We start from the raw sequence: 11459 nt of genomic DNA on the forward strand, positions 1-11459 counted from the left end.
GCCGTCAGGCGAGGAGATGGCAGCCACCAATGTTATCCGAGATATAGACCTTGAGCTGCACGGTAATCTTGTTTATGCGGATCTGATTGTGCTACCGATGCCGGAATTTGACATCATCCTAGGGATGGACTGGCTATTGAGGAACAGAGTGTTGATAGACTTCCAGCGGAGATCCGTTCTTGTCCGACCGCCTGGAATGGAGCAGTTCTTATTTGAGCCGGACAGGTACTTTCCTTACCGCGCATTATTCCTTATGTTCAGGCTAGGAAGCTCATGCATAGAGGGTGTCGGGCATTTCTAGCAACCTTTTATCTGTCCCCGAGAAACCCAGCCAGTCAGCCTCAGATGTTCCGATTGTTAGAGATTTCTTAGACGTTTTTCCCGAAGACGTCTCTGGTATGCCACCAGAGAGAGAGGTGGAGTTTTCCATTGAGCTTATGCCAGGTACGACTCCGATATCCAAAGCGCCATACCGACTAGCACCGACAGAGATGGCAGAGCTTAAGAAGCAGATCCAGGAACTTCTCGACAAGGAGTTCATTCGCCCGAGCTTTTCTCCATGGGGCGCGCCAGTCTTATTCGTGAAAAAGAAGGATGGCTCGATGAGGCTTTGCATTGACTACCGGGAGTTGAACAGGGTTACAGTGAAGAATAAATACCCACTGCCGAGGATTGAGGATCTGTTTGACCAGTTGCAGGGAGCTTCGATTTTCTCCAAGATAGATCTGCGTTCCGGTTATCACCAGTTGAGGGTGAGAGATGCTGATGTCTCGAAGACAGCTTTCAGGACTCGTTATGGCCACTACGAGTTCCTAGTGATGCCGTTCGGTCTGACGAATGCGCCAGCGATCTTCATGGATCTAATGAATCGCGTATTTCAGCCGTACCTCGACCAGTTTGTGATAGTGTTCATAGATGACATTCTCGTCTACTCCAAGAGTCGGGAGGAGCACAGCAGGCATCTGACCACAGTGTTGCAGACATTGCAGAAACATAAACTATTCGCAAAGTTCAGTAAGTGCGAATTCTGGTTAGAGAAGGTGGCGTTCTTGGGCCACATTGTTTCTAGCAGTGGTATTGAGGTAGACCCGGCGAAAGTTGTAGCAGTCAGAGATTGGGTTGTGCCTCAGAATGCATCAGAGATCCGCAGTTTCCTTGGGCTAGCAGGATATTACAGAAAATTCATCCAGGGATTCTCCTCTATTGCCGTTCCACTCACAGCACTGACAAAGAAAAATGTGAAGTTTGTGTGGAGCGAGGAGTGTCAGAAGAGCTTCGATACTTTGAAGCAAGCTCTTATCTCAGCACCCGTTTTGGCTGTACCGTCAGGATCTGGTGAGTTTGTCCTTTATACCGATGCTTCGAAGCTTGGTTTAGGTGCAGTTTTGATGCAGCATGGGAGAGTGATAGCGTATGCTTCTCGACAGCTGAAAATCCACGAGAAGAATTACCCTACCCATGATCTGGAGTTAGCGGCCGTAGTTTTTGCTTTGAAGATTTGGAGGCACTATCTGTATGGAGAGAAGTGTCAGATCTTTACCGACCATAAGAGCCTCAAGTATTTCTTTACGCAGAAGGAGCTGAACATGCGTCAGAGGCGTTGGTTGGAGCTTGTGAAAGACTACGATTGTGACATTAGCTACCACCCGGGTAAAGCTAATGTAGTTGCGGATGCTTTGAGCAGGAAAGTCGCAGTGATGGCTCATTTGACGATGCAGAAACCTCTTCAGATCGAGATGCAGAGGTTTGATCTTGAGACTTACCCTCGAGGTAGAGTTCCTCGTTTATCTACCTTGACTATCCAGTCCTCTCTTATTGACCGTATTCGCAGCGGTCAGGCAGCAGATGAGCAGTTGGCACAGTGGAAGAAGAGAGATGAAGCTAAGGGCAGTGTTTTGTATTCAGTCAGCGACGGTATTGTGAGATACCGAGATAGGATATGGGTTCCTAGCAGTGATTCTATCCGAGCAGACATCTTATCAGAGGCCCATACGTCCCCGTACTCTATTCACCCTGGGAGTACGAAGATGTACAAAGATCTGCAGCTATTGTATTGGTGGCCAGGAATGAAGAAGGACATCAGGCGTTTTGTATCCGAGTGCCTGACTTGCCAGTTAGTGAAGGCCGAGCATCAGAGACCAGCAGGTTTGCTCAAGCCTCTTCCTATTCCCGAGTGGAAGTGGGAGAACATTACCATGGACTTTGTGACCGGATTGCCGAGGTCAGCCAGAGGATCGAATGCTATCTGGGTGATTGTAGATCGTCTTACCAAATCAGCGCACTTCTTGCCTATTAAGACGACTTTCACCATGGTTCAGTATGCAGAGCTGTATATCCGAGAGATAGTCCGACTCCACGGTATTCCAGTTTCTATCGTATCCGACAGAGATCCCAGATTCACTTCCTCGTTTTGGAAGAGTTTGCATTCGACTTTGGGTACGAAGTTGCTGTTTAGCACAGCTTTCCATCCGCAGACAGATGGACAGTCGGAGCGAGTTATTCAGATCTTAGAGGATCTTCTCCGTGCTTGCGTCATTGATTTCTCTGGGAGTTGGGAGTCGAACTTACCATTGGTAGAGTTCACCTATAACAACAGTTTCCAGTCGTCCATAGGTATGGCTCCGTATGAAGCGCTGTATGGTCGCAAGTGTAGATCTCCTGTTCATTGGGATGAAGTAGGAGAGAGAGCAGAGTTGGGTCCAGAGATTGTTCAGCAGGCAGCAGATGTAGTAGTCAAGATCCGTGATAGGATGAGGACTGCTCAGAGCCGACAGAAGAGTTATGCCGATCAGCGGAGGAGAGAGTTAGAGTTTGCAGTGGGCGATCATGTCTTCGTGAAAGTGGCACCTATGAAGGGTGTCATGAGATTTGGCAAGAAAGGGAAGCTCAGTCCGAGATTCATTGGACCGTTTGAGATCCTCGACAGAGTTGGGACGCTAGCGTATCGTGTGGCTCTTCCGCCAAATCTGGCCGGAGTACACAATGTCTTTCACGTCTCCATGCTGAGGAAGTATATGGCAAATCCTTCGCATGTGCTGAACTTCGAGCCGTTGCAGCTTACTCCGAACTTATCTTATGAGGAGAGACCCGTGCAGATCCTAGACAGACAGGAGAAGAAACTTCGGAACAAGTTGGTTAAGCGAGTCAAAGTCAAATGGCTCAACCATTCAGAGGAGGAAGCTACGTGGGAGTCTGAGCCGGAGATGAGAAGTCGATACCCTGAGTTATTCGGTGAGTTCTAATTTCGAGGACGAAATTTATTTAAGGGGGGAAGGATTGTAGAACCCGTAAATCAGTAGACGTATAAGCCATGCATAATTCTAGATTTTTAAATTTAATTGACTTCATTGCATGATTATTTTAAATGCATTTGTTTGAAGTTAATTATTTCATTATTTCAGTTCAGTAGATTGATTTTTAGCATTTCAGTATTTTCAGTGAGGCCGGACCGGAGTTGGAGTTTTGAGATAGAATTTAAGATTTGAGAAATATTTCCAGAAGTTAATTTAGCTAGTAACTAAGTTCATTTAAGTTAGAAAGGAAGGTTTGAAGATTTAATTTAATTATTTGAGGTGATTAAGAAATGAACTCATTTAAGTTATTAAATTAAGGGGTTAGCTCACTAAATTATTTAAAGGATTAGTAAGGCTTTCAAGGATTATTAGTTGACTAGATAATCAACATTTCCCTTTATTTTATCATGCATTTTTCGGCCACCCTTAGTGCTAGAAGATTCATTTTCCAACTCACCAACTTTGACCAATTCTTTGCATGTAATTAGTAGGATAATTCTAGGATTTTTGGGAGCACAATTTAATTAAATAAATGGACATATCCTAGTCTAGAATCAAGCTAAATTTCGGCCACCACCTCCTAGAAGCATCCACCAACTCATTTGATATCAATTCAAAATTCAAATTCAAAGGGGAGTGGACTTGGTCTTGATATGATCCTATTTTTGTGCACCCTTCTCCTCACCTTCATAACCATCACTCCCCCCTCCACCTCCACCGAAAATAAGACCCCTTTTCAGTAGAAAAAACGTGGATAGCAGCTAGGGAGAAAGGGAGAAAAATCGAGAGCCAAGAAAGGTAGAGAAGCAAGCCACTCCGTCTCCTCCGCGCCGTCTCGTCTCTTCTTTTCGTTTTCTTTCGAAACGAAACCAGGCATGTCTAGATTTCTTTCAAACCTCAATCAAGTCATATTATCATTTATTTTTCAGTACATGATCATGTTTTAGCAAGCAAAAACCGAGATACATGTCAAAATATTTTGGAACACACATGCAGAATTTCGGCCCTTTCATGACAAGCTTCACGTTTTTCTGAGTTTTGTGGTTTCAGGTGATTGGTTCGATTCCAGGCTCCCAAGGCGGCTTGTATACATGTAGTAGGATGCATTAGGACCATGTTGGTCCATTCAAACCAGCCCCATGCTTGCTGGAAATTCAGAATGACAGCAAGTCCCTTAGGTGCAGAAAATGTGGTTCGAAAATTCAGTTTCTTGTCAAGGGGTTGGATCTGATCTTGGCTGCCCCAAGGGCCTATAGCCATGGTTGGATCACTTCCCTAGCATGTCTAAGACGTGACTAAGTCACCCTTTTGGTGGCTTGGTCCATGGCTCATCGGTTTTTAAATAATCAACAAGAACAGCCCCTTTCCCCATTCGGCCCTTCCATTTTTCAGCATATGGTTCGTTTCTTTTGTGGCTTGGTGTGGATCTTGGTTGGCCTATGGCCCTTAGCCACGGTTCATATCATGCTCCTAGATGTCTAGATCGTGCCATGGTCAATCAAATGGCCACTGGAACGACGCAAGACATCGATCATAGCATAAACACTACACACGCATGCACGTTGCTCTCGGTTGGACCCTTCGGTTAAGATTTGGTGTGATGCAGATTGTGGCTGGCCTAGGGCCCTTAGCCATGGTTCAAATCACTCCGTGGGACGTTGTGGAGAGGCTTTGGTCGGTGGTTCAAGCCCCAATGGCCAAAAGTCTCGCAAACGACGCGATGCAAGCAAGGTCGCAGCTGCTGGAAATTACAGCAAGTTGCTGTGTCGTTTAGAAGGCTTGTTTGAGTTCTTGGTTGGCTTTTAGCCCATGGCCTTGGACTGGACAGTGCCTCATTGAGTTGGGAAGGTCATGTTTTTGACCGTTCGTCATTTGGATCATTTTTGAGGTCGTACGAGAATTTACGGTGCAATGTGCCAAATTGACTCTCGAAAGAGCGTTTCGTGTTTTGGCCTCCATTTCACCTAGATTTCGACCCTATCATTTTAGGAACATTATTTTATGATTTTTCAGCGTATTTTAATCATGACTATACGTCGGTTCAGTGTCGGTTCAGGTTGGCTCGGAGTCATGATTAAATGCGAAGTCATTAGGCGTCATAGTCGCATCTTTTGAACGTAAATTGCATAGTTGGTCATGTTTAAGCTATTGCATATTTTTCATGGCACAGTTAGGTTGCAGCGAGCCTGGGAACGATCCAATCCAATCCAGTTGGTAAAATTACAGGAATTTTCATTATGCCAGTTAATTATTTTACGTGCATTAAATAGAAAATGATTATTTTTGAGATTTATGCGATATGGCTTGTGGTTCATTCACTATGTGGGAGTGTTATTTTATACGGTCGCCAGTGACCGATCAGTTCAGTATGGTACCACCCGGTCGCCAGTGACCGGCCAGCTCAGATCAGTTTCAGCCTCCCCGGTAGCCAGTTACCGATCAGTTCAGCTTAGTGCAGTGGCCACAGGCGTAAAACATAATCTCAACAGAAAATTTTACCAGATATTTCAGTACAGGCTCCAAGGAGCAAATATTTTTACAGTGACTTCCAGTTCAGTTATGCACGTATTATAATTGCTCAGTACAGATTATTTTCAGTATGCCTCAGGACAGGATATTTTATCACATGCATATTTTAAATTCAGATTTTTACTCGTTACCTGCGATTTATGCATGCTGAGTCTTTAGGCTCACTAGACTTGATTGTTGTAGGTACTGATGAGGCCAGGGCCGAGGGCGGGGACCAGTGAGCCAGCTTGGGTCGGCAGTAGTGGCACCCGAGGACCTCAGAGCAGCAGTTGTTATTTTCTTCGCAAACAATTTTATCAGTTGTTGGATATTTTTAAATTGTGATTTTTGGCAAACTTTATTTTCTTCCGCTGCAATTATTTTGAAATATTGAACTTGTTTCACCAGTGATTTTATGAGCGAGGCCATTAAGTTCTTTTAAAAAGAAAATTTTTAATTTTCCGCAAATTTTCAAGCAAGTAGTTCGAGGGCCTTCTCAGTTGGTATCAGAGCGGTGGTTCTGTATAGGGTTTCACTACTACTGACCGCGAGAAGCTCACGAAGCCACGCCTTTGGTCTGTAAGTTTTTTTTTCAGTTCAGCATTTTGTTCAGCATTTCAGTTATAGCATGAATTATTTTGTCAGCATGCTTCCAGATTTTCAGTATTTCAGAGTTCATTTAAAATAAAGTATGGAATTATGCATGTTAGTTACGTATGGGTTATGTTGGAACAGTATGCCCCCTAGACGCATTTTAGAGCGCAACAGAGAGGTGGAGCCTCGCCGAGAGGACAGAGAGGAGCATAGACCGGAGGGAGACCTACCACCTCCTCCACCGCCCCCACCGGACATGAGTGCCCAGATGTTAGCTGGGATGGCACAGTTCTTCGCACAGTTTGCGGGGGGCAATGCCGCAGCCGTAGCCGCAGCCGCAGCCAGGCCGACAGGGCCCGAGGCAGTGTATGAGCGATTCATGAAGATGCGCCCGAAGGAATTCTCTGGGGCATCTGACCCCATGGTTGCCGAGGGATGGATCAAATCCCTCGAGGTTATCTTCGATTTTATGGAGCTGGGGGACGCAGACCGAGTCCGATGTGCCACCTACCTGTTCACTGGAGACGCCCGCTTATGGTGGGAAGGAGCTTCGGTAGCCCTGACATTGGCTACACTTTCTTGGACCCGCTTTACGGAGGTTTTCTACTCCAAGTATTTTGCTGAGGAGGTTCGCACCAGGCTGACCACCGAGTTCATGAGTCTGAGACAGGGGGATATGTCGGTTACGGAGTTTATCCGTAAGTTCGAGAGGGGCTGTCACTTTGTGCCCCTGATAGCGAATGATGCCAAAGCCAAGCTGATGCACTTCCTGGTGGGTTTACGGCCGATCTTGCGCCGGGATGTTAGGGTATCTGACCCTGCTACTTATGAGGTTGCCGTCTCCAAGGCCTTAGCCGCAGAGCAGGATCTGCGGGATATCGAGAGGGATCGCCAGGGCAAGCGCCCAGTCCAGGCACCGCACCACCCTCCTCCTCATCAGCATCAGCAGCAGAATAAGAGGCCTTTTCATGGACCGCCCAGGAACAGAGGCCAGCAGCAGCAGCAGCAGCAGCAGCGGGGACGCCTAGCCCCGAGGACTCAGGAGCACCCAGTCTGTCCCAGGTGCTCACGTCGCCATCCTGGAGCATGTATGGCTGGCTCAGGAAAGTGTTTTAAGTGTGGCAGTCCAGACCACATGTTGCTGCAGTGTCCTCAGAGGAATCTGCCTACCCAAGGCAGAGTTTTTGCTCTCCATGCCGCGGAAGCCAACCCGGAGACTATGTTGTTGACAGGGAGAATTTTTATATCTGGTTCCGCTACCAAGGCCTTGATAGATTCAGGGGCCACTCACTCGTTTATTTCGGAGATCTTTGCAAACTTTCTCAAGATCCAGACCATTGGGCTAGATACAGCCTTTTCAGTAGTGTTGCCGTCAGGCGAGGAGATGGCAGCTACCAATGTTATCCGAGATATAGACCTTGAGCTGCACGGTAATCTTGTTTATGCGGATCTGATTGTGCTACCGATGCCGGAATTTGACATCATCCTAGGGATGGACTGGCTATTGAGGAACAGAGTGTTGATAGACTTCCAGCGGAGATCCGTTCTTGTCCGAGCGCCTGGAATGGAGCAGTTCTTATTTGAGCCGGACAGGTACTTTCCTTTACCGCACATTATTCCTTATGTTCAGGCTAGGAAGCTCATGCATAGAGGGTGTCGGGCATTTCTAGCAACCTTTTTATCTGTCCCCGAGGAACCCAGCCAGTCAGCCTCAGATGTTCCGATTGTTAGAGATTTCTTAGACGTTTTTCCCGAAGACGTCTCTGGTATGCCACCAGAGAGAGAGGTGGAGTTTTCCATTGAGCTTATGCCAGGTACGACTCCGATATCCAAAGCGCCATACCGACTAGCACCGACAGAGATGGCAGAGCTTAAGAAGAAGATCCAGGAACTTCTCGACAAGGAGTTCATTCGCCCGAGCTTTTCTCCATGGGGCGCGCCAGTCTTATTTGTGAAAAAGAAGGATGGCTCGATGAGGCTTTGCATTGACTACAGGGAGTTGAACAGGGTTACAGTGAAGAATAAATACCCACTGTCGAGGATTGAGGATCTGTTTGACCAGTTGCAGGGAGCTTCGATTTTCTCCAAGATAGATCTGCGTTCCGGTTATCACCAGTTGAGGGTGAGAGATGCTGATGTCTCGAAGACAGCTTTCAGGACTCGTTATGGCCACTACGAGTTCCTAGTGATGCCGTTCGGTCTGACGAATGCGCCAGCGATCTTCATGGATCTAATGAATCGCGTATTTCAGCCGTACCTCGACCAGTTTGTGATAGTGTTCATAGATGACATTCTCGTCTACTCCAAGAGTCGGGAGGAGCACAGCAGGCATCTGACCACAGTGTTGCAGACATTGCAGAAACATAAACTATTCGCAAAGTTCAGTAAGTGCGAATTCTGGTTAGAGAAGGTGGCGTTCTTGGGCCACATTGTTTCTAGCAGTGGTATTGAGGTAGACCCCGCAAAAGTTGTAGCAAGTCAGAGATTGGGTTGTGCCTCAGAATGCATCCGAGATCCGCAGTTTCCTTGGGCTAGCATGGATATTACAGAAAATTCATCCAAGGATTTTCCTCTATTGCCGTTCCACTCACAGCACTGACAAAGAAAAATGTGAAGTTTGTGTGGAGCGAGGAGTGTCAGAAGAGCTTCGATACTTTGAAGCAAGCTCTTATCTCAGCACCCGTTTTGGCTGTACCGTCAGGATCTGGTGAGTTTGTCCTTTATACCGATGCTTCGAAGCTTGGTTTAGGTGCAGTTTTGATGCAGCATGGGAGAGTGATAGCGTATGCTTCTCGACAGCTGAAAATCCACGAGAAGAACTACCCCACCCATGATCTGGAGTTAGCGGCCGTAGTTTTTGCTTTGAAGATTTGGAGGCACTATCTGTATGGAGAGAAGTGTCAGATCTTTACCGACCATAAGAGCCTCAAGTATTTCTTTACGCAGAAGGAGCTGAACATGCGTCAGAGACGTTGGTTGGAGCTTGTGAAAGACTACGATTGTGACATTAGCTACCACCCGGGTAAAGCTAATGTAGTTGCGGATGCTTTGAGCAGGAAAGTCGCAGTGATGGCTCATTTGACGATTCAGAAACCTCTTCAGATCGAGATGCAGAGGTTTGATCTTGAGACTTACCCTCGAGGTAGAGTTCCTCGTTTATCTACCTTGACTATCCAGTCCTCTCTTATTGACCGTATTCGCAGCGGTCAGGCAGCAGATGAGCAGTTGGCACAGTGGAAGAAGAGAGATGAAGCTAAGGGCAGTGTTTTGTATTCAGTCAGCGACGGTATTGTGAGATACCGAGATAGGATATGGGTTCCTAGCAGTGATTCTATCCAAGCAGACATCTTATCAGAGGCCCATACGTCCCCGTACTCTATTCACCCTGGGAGTACGAAGATGTACAAAGATCTGCAGCTATTGTATTGGTGGCCAGGAATGAAGAAGGACATCAGGCGTTTTGTATCCGAGTGCCTGACTTGCCAGTTAGTGAAGGCCGAGCATCAGAGACCAGCAGGTTTGCTCAAGCCTCTTCCTATTCCCGAGTGGAAGTGGGAGAACATTACCATGGACTTTGTGACCGGATTGCCGAGGTCAGCCAGAGGATCGAATGCTATCTGGGTGATTGTAGATCGTCTTACCAAATCAGCGCACTTCTTGCCTATTAAGACGACTTTCACCATGGTTCAGTATGCAGAGCTGTATATCCGAGAGATAGTCCGACTCCACGGTATTCCAGTTTCTATCGTATCCGACAGAGATCCCAGATTCACTTCCTCGTTTTGGAAGAGTTTGCATTCGACTTTGGGTACGAAGTTGCTGTTTAGCACAGCTTTCCATCCGCAGACAGATGGACAGTCGGAGCGAGTTATTTAGATCTTAGAGGATCTTCTCCGTGCTTGCGTCATTGATTTCTCTGGGAGTTGGGAGTCGAACTTACCATTGGTAGAGTTCACCTATAACAACAGTTTCCAGTCGTCCATAGGTATGGCTCCGTATGAAGCGCTGTATGGTCGCAAGTGTAGATCTCCTATTCATTGGGATGAAGTAGGAGAGAGAGCAGAGTTGGGTCCAGAGATTGTTCAGCAGGCAGCAGATGTAGTAGTCAGGATCCGTGATAGAATGAGGACTGCTCAGAGCCGACAGAAGAGTTATGCCGATCAGCGGAGGAGAGAGTTAGAGTTTGCAGTGGGCGATCATGTCTTCGTGAAAGTGGCACCTATGAAGGGTGTCATGAGATTTGGCAAGAAAGGGAAGCTCAGTCCGAGATTCATTGGACCGTTTGAGATCCTCGACAGAGTTGGGACGCTAGCGTATCGTGTGGCTCTTCCGCCAAATCTGGCCGGAGTACACAATGTCTTTCACGTCTCCATGCTGAGGAAGTATATGGCAAATCCTTCGCATGTGCTGAACTTCGAGCCGTTGCAGCTTACTCCGAACTTATCTTATGAGGAGAGACCCGTGCAGATCCTAGACAGACAGGAGAAGAAACTTCGGAACAAGTTGGTTAAGCGAGTCAAAGTCAAATGGCTCAACCATTCAGAGGAGGAAGCTACGTGGGAGTCTGAGCCGGAGATGAGAAGTCGATACCCTGAGTTATTCGGTGAGTTCTAATTTCGAGGACGAAATTTATTTAAGGGGGGAAGGATTGTAGAACCCGTAAATCAGTAGACGTATAAGCCATGCATAATTCTAGATTTTTAAATTTAATTGACTTCATTGCATGATTATTTTAAATGCATTTGTTTGAAGTTAATTATTTCATTATTTCAGTTCAGTAGATTGATTTTTAGCATTTCAGTATTTTCAGTGAGGCCGGACCGGAGTTGGAGTTTTGAGATAGAATTTAAGATTTGAGAAATATTTCCAGAAGTTAATTTAGCTAGTAACTAAGTTCATTTAAGTTAGAAAGGAAGGTTTGAAGATTTAATTTAATTATTTGAGGTGATTAAGAAATGAACTCATTTAAGTTATTAAATTAAGGGGTTAGCTCACTAAATTATTTAAAGGATTAGTAAGGCTTTCAAGGATTATTAGTTGACTAGATAATCAACATTTTCCCTT

Source organism: Primulina tabacum, chromosome 1 (genome assembly GCF_025594145.1).
Source record: "Primulina tabacum isolate GXHZ01 chromosome 1, ASM2559414v2, whole genome shotgun sequence".
NCBI lineage: Eukaryota > Viridiplantae > Streptophyta > Magnoliopsida > Lamiales > Gesneriaceae > Primulina > Primulina tabacum.